The sequence below is a fragment of the Manis javanica genome, chromosome X, assembly GCF_040802235.1.
Source record: "Manis javanica isolate MJ-LG chromosome X, MJ_LKY, whole genome shotgun sequence".
In the NCBI taxonomy this organism is placed as follows: domain Eukaryota; kingdom Metazoa; phylum Chordata; class Mammalia; order Pholidota; family Manidae; genus Manis; species Manis javanica.
Window position 1 is genome coordinate 79,715,753 of NC_133174.1, and position 9,240 is coordinate 79,724,992.

A 9,240-nucleotide genomic window follows, 5' to 3' on the forward strand; every position below is an offset into this window, starting at 1 on the left:
CAACCACCCTGCTAAAACTCTATGTTAAACATTAAGCTCTAGAATCATTCTTAAGTAAAATTAGTTAATGTTCCCCAGATAAAGAAGAGTGGCGCATGTTTTATTATGCTAACCATTTATAATCATGTGTAAGGTTCTCTTTAGCATACTAAAAGGCCCAGGTCTATGTGCTATCTTTCTCTTTCAGATCTGATGAAGTGATTTTCCAAACTGAGCAACTAATTTAGCAAGTAAGCCCAGGCATAAACAACACAGTAAAAGGCAGGAAGGATTCCACCTTAAAGATAAGATTGCATTTTAATACCCAAGAAGTTAAGAAGTTAGAAATTCTTAACTTACTCTTTAGCAAACAATACCTCAGCCCACCCTGGAGGCTGAGCAGGTGGCCTTGTTTCATATACCCCCAGACCAAGATGCTGGTATCTCAAGGAGAAATCATCAGAGGAAGTTGCTTGTGTTGTTAATTCTAAATATTCAGAGACCACTTAACAAGTCCACACCCCTAAGTTTTTTTCATGTTCTCGAAGAATCCTCAGCTGTTTATAAAACCCCCTAGACAACGCACCACTATGGACTCTCTTGTCCCCTCCTGGCATGAGCCTGGAGCTCTGTCCTTTCACTTTAACTCTAAATAAAAGCCTGTACCTTGCTCTCCTACCTTGACTGTTTGTGAAGCTCATTCTTCGGCTCTGCAAACAAGAACCCCGGCATCATCCTCACTGCCCTAAAAACCCTCTGTGCTACACCCATTTATCTTTCTGTCTTCTCTAACCACTGGTCTACTGAACCTTTTTCTGTTTCCACAGTTTTGCCTTTTCTACAATGTGATATAGATAGAATCATACAGTATGTAATGTTCTAAGATTGGCTTTTATCACTTAGTAATATGCATTTAAGTTTCCTCCATGTCTTTTCTTAGATTGATAGATAATTTTTTATTCATACTGAATAATATACCATTGTATGGATATACCTGCAGTTTATTTGTCCATATATAAACTGAAGGAAATCTACGTAGATGCCAAATTTGTTAATTCTGAATAAAGCTATTATAAACATTCATGTACAAGTTTTTGTGTGTACATAAGTTTTCAAATTATTTAGATAAGTAGTAAGAAACATGACTGCTGGTTCATATGTTAAGAATATATTTAGTTTTCTAAGCAACTGAAAAGCTGTCTTGAAAAGTGGCTGTATCATTTTGCATTCACACAAGCAATGGATGAGAGATCCTGTGGGTAAAATTTCAATATTTTCAGTCTTTCACCTGGCCTTAGTGCATTTCCATATCAATAGGTGTTCCCAAGGGGTGGAGAGAAATAGTCCATCTCCATATCAATACATGGCTACAAGGGGGATGAAGAATGAGCAGACCAGGGAGGTATTTTTGGCTTCTTGGCAGCCCAGTGGTGATAGACACAGGTGATCGGGGTAGATGACTGTTTGTAGGCAAACAAATGGATTTCTCCCACTTTATTTCTCCCTTTGACTGATTTCCACTTAAAAGGATTATTTGTCCTGGGCTGGAACATATATCCCCACAGAGTTACAAGTGGCAGTAGTCAGCAGGACCTCTGAACCTGAAATCTATCTTAATGGGAGTGATTCTTGGGTGAGCTGTCACTAGAGATGGTGGGGAAATACCCATAAACCCCTCCCATGGATGGCAGAGAGGCCCTGGTGGCTGCTGCAGTGGAGGGTGATGCCACACCTTTCCTCCAGCAGCAGTGGATGATTCAGCTTCACCCAGGAAATGCCTACCTGTTAGGGTCCAGGCTTCCGAGGCTTCCCCAGAGAACAAACTACACGGGCATAGAGATGTAAATTCAAGCAAAGTCTTTATTCAGCCAACTAGTTGGGGTCCAAGTCAGCCCGAAGCAGTGGGTCTCAACAAGGACCCCGAGCACTCAGAGCCAAGGGTTTATATAGCAATTTCAAAGCACTTAACTCATAGCAATTTTCTATAACTATACATTATTCTTGCAAGACATATATCCTGGGGTTAAGCAAGGGCAGGGTAAGACTACTCCTCAATGGTTAGGGAGGTTCTGCACGATAAGCTTGGTATGTAAGATTTACTGACCAAGGTTAGCTGACCAAGGGTCACAGCTGCCCACCACCCGGTGCTCATGATTAACTTGTTTTTCAAGGCCTTACCCAGTTCCAGTTTTTCTTTCTAAGTCACATACTCAGAAAATGGCTTCTAGGCCTTTAAGATGGCTATGCTTATGCTAACCTATTTCTATTCTGACATTCCCCTCTTCTTCTTGTATCTATTTCAATCATGAAATTAGGGGTCATCTGTTTGGTTAACACTCTGATAGTTCTGTCTCAACACTATGATTTGCACGGTGCTAATGCGTTCTTTGATAAAGGTAACACATGGAGTGACTCCGGTTTGGCGGGCCTACTACTTGTTAGAATAAGCTGGGGTGGTGCTGATTACTTCTGTCTTGTTGTAGAGGGAGGTGTAAGTTTTAGGAACTCTCTCAATGCAGGTTCTTTGCCTACTTGCAGAGGATAAAGTGAGTCTCAGTCTTTGTCTTCTACAGATAGGGACTCTAGCTGCTGCTAGGGAAAAGGGGCGATGACCACTCTGGCTGCTTCGTGCTGAGAAGGGGGTGCAGTAAAGGGTGCAGCTAGGTCTCTATTACTGGTCAGTTGAGAGGGCTTCAGAAGGCTGGCGCTTCTATTACTATTTGCAGTTTTGTGGCTTCTAGGCAAGATAAAACAAATTGTGTTATTAGGTTATGTAGCAACATCTGGAGTTGGATTTTCTATTCTGGAGGCTGCAGTTATTGAAACAATACTTTTCTCTAAAATCACCCTCATTTTTATTAGAAGTAACCAGGTTAAGAAAATAATTAACAGCTGGCTTGATCATTTGCACAAGTGCAGCAAGAAGAGCAATTGATTACACAGGCTCTTTTAAATATGCTTTGCTGGAACTTTTTGTAAGGAATTTCAGATTGAACTTTTAAAGGCCTCTTGAGGCCAGACAGCCAAGCTAGACTTGCCATCAGGCTTTGCCTGCAGTACCTGTAGATTTGGATGAATTCTTCTCTTCTCGAGGTCTCTGAACCTGCCAGGAAGTGACCTTCTTTACTCACCTGGTAAGGCTGCTGGGAACTCTGTAAGCAAGGTACCAGGCCAGTTCTTCCAAGGGGCTTTGTTGGCTTTATAAAGTCAATCTTAGTTCCTTAAAGTTGTTCACATCTGAGTCCATGCACATGTCTCTCAGGTATGACATTCCAGTCAAAGCCCTGGCAGTATAACCAGTGTTCTTAAGTAGTCTTCTCACAAGGAAAGCAGATTCTTATTGAACTCATGCAAATAAACATACTGCCATGGAATACAAAAACAGTCACTGAAAGTTTTTAAACTCTGGAGGGATCAGGTAGAGAGAAGGAAGTTTCAATTCTGCTCATAAAGATAGTCATTTACTAAACTGTTGTCAGTTTAAGAGAACAAGGTTAAAACACTTTATCAGCAACATTTGAAACAAAAAGACACAAAATCATTTTCTTTAGTTTATGTAATCTTATGTAACTAATACCTGTTCTGCTGAAATCTAGTTCTTTACCAGTTTAGGGATAATACTATAAATGACAAAAGACTTACAAATGACAATGGTTAAAGATCTGATGAGAGCTTACTGTAAGACAGTTGACATAAGGAAATTCTGATATTTCTGTAATACAAAACATTTAGTAACAAAGTTTAGCATCATTCTCTTTGACAGTGCTTTCCTGGTAAATAAATAAATATATATCAGATAAATAAGCCAAATTAGTCAAATACTTTCTCTAATGAGAAAAAATTCTTCTGACATGTTCCAGGGGCCCTCTGGAAAATATCAGAGTTAACTAGAGGTAAAAGCACTTTTTTTTGAACTTAGCATAAGTGTCCAAGACCAGATACAAAAAAAGCAGAGAAAGTGCTTAAGTCTACAGGTCTTCTCTGAAAGCTTCAAGAATGTTTTACTCTTTAATAGTAGATATAAGCTGCTATGCAAATTCTATTAAAAGCTCTAAGATCATTTGCATTAAAAAAATATGAAGAGTCCTCTGAAGGACTACTACTAGTAAGATGGCAAACTTCTGGCTTCTCTTCGGGGTCCTTGGTTTCCGCCGGCGCCACCTGAAGCCCAATCACCTCTCGCTCCCCTCCCAATCCCAGCACCTAGCCAACAGCCACCAGCTCCGTAGAAGTGACACCTCAATCAATTCATGCCCCTTCTTATATAACCCAGCACCTTTCCCTAATAAAGTGGAACTCTCCGGTTAATTGCTGCTATGTGTCGCTCCTTTCCTTTCATCCCCCATGTTTTTTTTTTTTTTTTAAACATACAGCATATAAATTAAACAAGAAGACCTGGTGGTTGTCAAAAAAATCTATTACAACCTTTCTCAAAAGTGGTCACACGTTTGTCCATTTAAACTTTTACAGTGAAACTTGTTTTTCTGGGAGAAACATAATCTTGTCTAGATTCTAGTTTAATTTTTAAGAATAAATTTTGGTTTGTTAACTAAGTGCATTTAATCAGCTGAAAAAAGCTTTGTTACCATTCTGCTTAGGAGGATAAATTAAGAAAACAAATAATCAGTAACAACTTTAATCATTTGTTGGTTAGAGATTTTTCCACTTATAAAAATATATGGAATAAATAATTCAATTTCTCAGGCCATGCAATCGTTTTCAATAACAAAATATTTCAAAGGCAAATAAAGCTTATACAGTTGTTAACAAACTTTAGCTTTTAGTCTTTTTAATATTACGATTTCATTTTTTTTTTTTTTTAATATTCTGGCAATTCACTGAGACTTTAAGCATGAGAAACTGCTTTGATCTTTCAACATTAAGAGCAGACTAACAGTTAAAGAAAACTGTTTAACTAGAAACGAGATTCTAATTTTGCTGTGCACTTGATATCAAGACTCACTTGCTTTAATTTCACTAGGCACGACTATATCTGTAAGAATATAGTAATTTATTCTTCATTTGCCCTATGGTCCCAAGCACATAAGCCGGTGAGAATTAGCCTGGGCTTGCCTGCGGCTTGACTGGGTTTATCTCACCGAATCTCTAAACATCCTGACCCTCCCCCCCAAAGCAACAGGCTGAGCGGGTCTTCCACAACAAAAGGCACCACGCTGTTTTCTCTCTTTAAACAAATAGCTGTACTTTAGAACAAAGTTACTTCCTTTATCACAAAACACATTCTTTAGCATGCAGAAGACTTTTCATTCTTTATACTTTTTCTTATTAAAACATACATTTTTTAGCATAGAGAAATGTTTTATTTCTTTAAATAGTTTTAATTAAAACTTAAAACCATTAGAAACTTTAATTTCCAGTGAACACCGAGAAGGCAGGCCATTGTAAACTGTTAAACTAACATTCTTTAGATTGACAAATTTATGAACACATTTTATAATTTCTGTAACCATGAGCTTTACAGCACAATCTCTCATAGAGTATATCTTCTTAACTTAGCAAAACTTAAAGGTTTTAGGTTTCTACAAAGATTCTCAGGCAGTAGGTAGGTATACACACTGTAACACACAATTAAAAAGAGGTTCACTTGCTTCAGTCATTTAGTTCACTCATTCGTAACAACTATTCTAGATTACTTACAAGACCTTTACTGAATATTAGACAAAGCCAAGCCTTTAAGCATTTTATTTTTAAAAGATTTAGCAGATAACATGACTTAAATGACCTCAGGTAAATTTAGGCAGCTGATAACTACAAGGACATGCCCGCCTCAGGCAAACTCAAATTAGCATTAATGCTTAACACTTTTTATCAGGTTTTCTGGAAGTTTTAGAATACCCAATTTTCACAAGCGCTTGTCTTTAAATCAATTTCATTAATACCATCCGGAGGTAGAAAGATATATTCATTTACACACTTATCGGGTCGTCTGAGTCTGACCCATGGTGAGAAAGAAGGAAAAAGAATATGAGGGAGACAAAGGCGAAGGATGAAGATGCCACTTCAAACAAAATGACTGTTGTATGTGCTTGTGAACGAGTGCCTGTCGTTGCACAGTTTTCCTTCCACGGGGGACGCGAATTTATCTGGGATTCGCGGCTGTGACCCCCTTATCCTGTCACGGGAGTCTTCTAGCGGCGGGCGCCCTAATGGCTCTTAATTGCCCGACCCGTGCCCGCGGGGAATGATGTAGTGGCAGAAAGGAGGAACAGAGAGAGCAGGAGAACCTTAGAACAAGGAAACTTAAAATGAGAAGCGCAAAAAAATATAAACCGAAACCAAAACACAGTAAAACAGTCAATGATAACACTAAGCACACACACACCACATCTGATCGCACTCGTTCGGACCGGTCCTTCTCTCACTCTGGTGCGCACCACACTCACCACTTTCAGGGTCTTCAAAAACTCTCGTAATTCTCCTGAAGGGCGTCCACTCGGACTGCCGCAGGGTGACGAGCTCGATCTTTTCCTCCTCGGGCGCCAGTTTTCTGCCGATCGGATTTGCCTTCCTAAGGCCGAGTCACTCGGACCCTAGGGCCAGGATTGGTTACCTGGGCTTCACCCAGGGTCGCTAACCTGGGGGCCGGGACTACCAGCCCGGACTTCCTCACTCGGGACCACTAACCCGAGACCATACACGGGATGGCGACTCCCGCTTTATAATGGATTTATGCAGACACGAGGGGGCGACCCTCGAATTACACTGCCCCGTCCGGACAATTAGACCTTGCCTCCAGCTGTCCTTTGTTCTCAGGGAAGCTGCTCGTATCCCGGATGAGCCCCCAAATGTTAGGGTCCAGGCTTCCGAGGCTTCCCCAGAGAACAAACTACACAGGCATAGAGATGTAAATTCAAGCAAAGTCTTTATTCAGCCAACTAGTTGGGGTCCAAGTCAGCCCGAAGCAGTGGGTCTCAACAAGGACCCCGAGCACTCAGAGCCAAGGGTTTATATAGCAATTTCAAAGCACTTAACTCATAGCAATTTTCTATAACTATACATTATTCTTGCAAGACATATATCCTGGGGTTAAGCAAGGGCAGGGTAAGACTACTCCTCAATGGTTAGGGAGGTTCTGCACGATAAGCTTGGTATGTAAGATTTACTGACCAAGGTTAGCTGACCAAGGGTCACAGCTGCCCACCACCCGGTGCTCATGATTAACTTGTTTTTCAAGGCCTTACCCAGTTCCAGTTTTTCTTTCTAAGTCACATACTCAGAAAATGGCTTCTAGGCCTTTAAGATGGCTATGCTTATGCTAACCTATTTCTATTCTTACATACCCATGGGGCTTCCACTTGGTAAGCCCCTGGTAGGAAATTGGTATAGAGTAAAGCACCTCCTAGACATGTCTCCAGAACTGGGGAAGGGTGGAGGCACCAGAAGCTGTGGATTTAGCCCTCCATGAGATAGAAGAGTACTTAGAGGCCTTGAGTGGCCTTGAGTGGCTGTGTGTTGGCTAGCATTATGGTATGTTTGTTTCTCCAGATATTGAAAAGTGTTATCAAGGAGAGAGACACTCTTCAGCATTGCTTGGAGGAGCTGGGCAATGACCTATGGGATGCCCTTAAGAAAGAGATGCAGTTATGGAGAAGTCAGGCCTTACTCATAAAAGGTATGTTAGGAGCAAGGGAGGAGGCAGCAGGAGAATCTGCATTGCAGGAGGCTATGGAGGAGGGGGAGAAAGGATAGGTGCCTTCAGGCCCAGAGATGGTAGAGTAGATGTCAGGGGAGGATGAGGGAGTGGGGCCAAGGGTAGAACTGTTGTCAAGGCCACCACCCAAGGCACCAGCCCCTCCAATATTAAACAACCACCTGGTTGTAATTAAGAAAACAAAACAAAAAAAACAACCATGGGCTCCTCAAAGGAAGGAAGAGCCCCCACCCCAGGTTGTGGAGCATTCCATTCTCTGTCCCTATACCCAGAATGAGCTGGTGGATATGAGCATCTGGTGTTGGCAGAAGCCATTTGAACCTCTGCTTACATGGCTTTTGTGTCTTTGTCTTTAGGAAAACATTGTTATGTCAGGTTCTGAAATGGATAGACTGACTTCACTGATGATTCACCCTTCCCTCTAGCAGCAGTAGCAAAGTGCCTGTCACACCTCAAGAAAGGAGGCACATCTAGATTGGCTGAAAACAGCCATCAGGGTGGTTTGGCCTAATTAGGGTAATTTATCATAATTAGCTACTAGCCGAAAAACATGCAGAGCTCCAGATGTTATAGGAGATGGGCATAAAAAGTATCATCTATAATATGGATGTCCAGGGTACTGATGAGGAGTTGTTCAACATAGGAATGAGAAATCTGGTGCTCCATACAGCTCTCCCATCTCTCTTTGGATCCCTAGCGACTATTCTTTCCCCCCACTTAGGGCAACCCATAAATGAAACTACTTATACTTTAGCATATCTGGGGGATGTTGAAACAATAAGAGCATGGAAGTATGGCCTACAATGGAAAGGAGATGTGCAATAGGCCCTGTGAGGGCTTCTAGGACCCAGATGTGGGTTTATGTGATAAACGTGGGGGTAGTGAAAGAGAAACTTGATGGGAAGTCCAATAATATCTTGTTAGAACTGTGGTACCAATTAAAGCCAGAACAGCCATTCCAGATGCTGAGGTCCAGGATAGAGAAGCTGGAGTTACAGCCCCATGTCTGGCCTGTGTCCCTACAGGGCTTCCAAGGGGAGACCACTCATTCAGGTTCCACCTGGGCCCCATGCCCACAGGAGGACAATTGGCCATTGTGTTTAGACTGAGGGAAGGGTTAAGGCCCCCACCTTGGGGAATGTTATGAGGACTGGAGGCCACATTTAGAGCAATAATTCATTGGTCTTCTGTGAATGTGCAACATATCCTAGCACTGGTGGACATAGGTGCTGAATGTTCTCTGATTTATGCCAACCCTGAGTGTTTTCCTGGGCCCCCTCCTATGGTAGATGGCTATGGGGGTAAGGCAATTAGAGTGAAGAAAGCCCAAATCTCATTGGGAATGATAGGACATTTACCCCCAAAGGAGTATACTCTGTACATTTCTCCCATCACATTTCTGTATATATATTTTGGGGGTATATATCCTGCAAAGTCTGTGGTTACAGACCACTTCAGGTGAGTTCAGACCAAGGATACATGTGGTAAAGACATTTCTGAGGGGACATGAGTAGCACCAACATGTAGCTCTCCCTGTACCTTGGCAGATAACAAATACTAAGCAACACAAATTGCACGGGGGCCATGGG

At 41.7% G+C, this 9,240-nt stretch overlaps 1 long non-coding RNA gene across 2 annotated transcripts; it reads right to left on the reverse strand.

Annotated features, from left to right (window-relative positions):
- Window positions 1–1,821: 1,821 nt before the first annotated feature.
- LOC140847414 (uncharacterized) lies at window positions 1,822–7,276 on the reverse strand. 2 transcript variants are annotated; one of them, XR_012127401.1, is made up of 2 exons: window positions 6,384–7,276; window positions 1,822–2,716 (listed from the first exon to the last, which is right to left on the reverse strand). It is a non-coding gene; the product is annotated as an uncharacterized lncRNA (long non-coding RNA). The 2 variants fall into 2 exon arrangements; XR_012127402.1 differs by having other exon boundaries at window positions 1,822–3,342.
- Window positions 7,277–9,240: the final 1,964 nt, after the last annotated feature.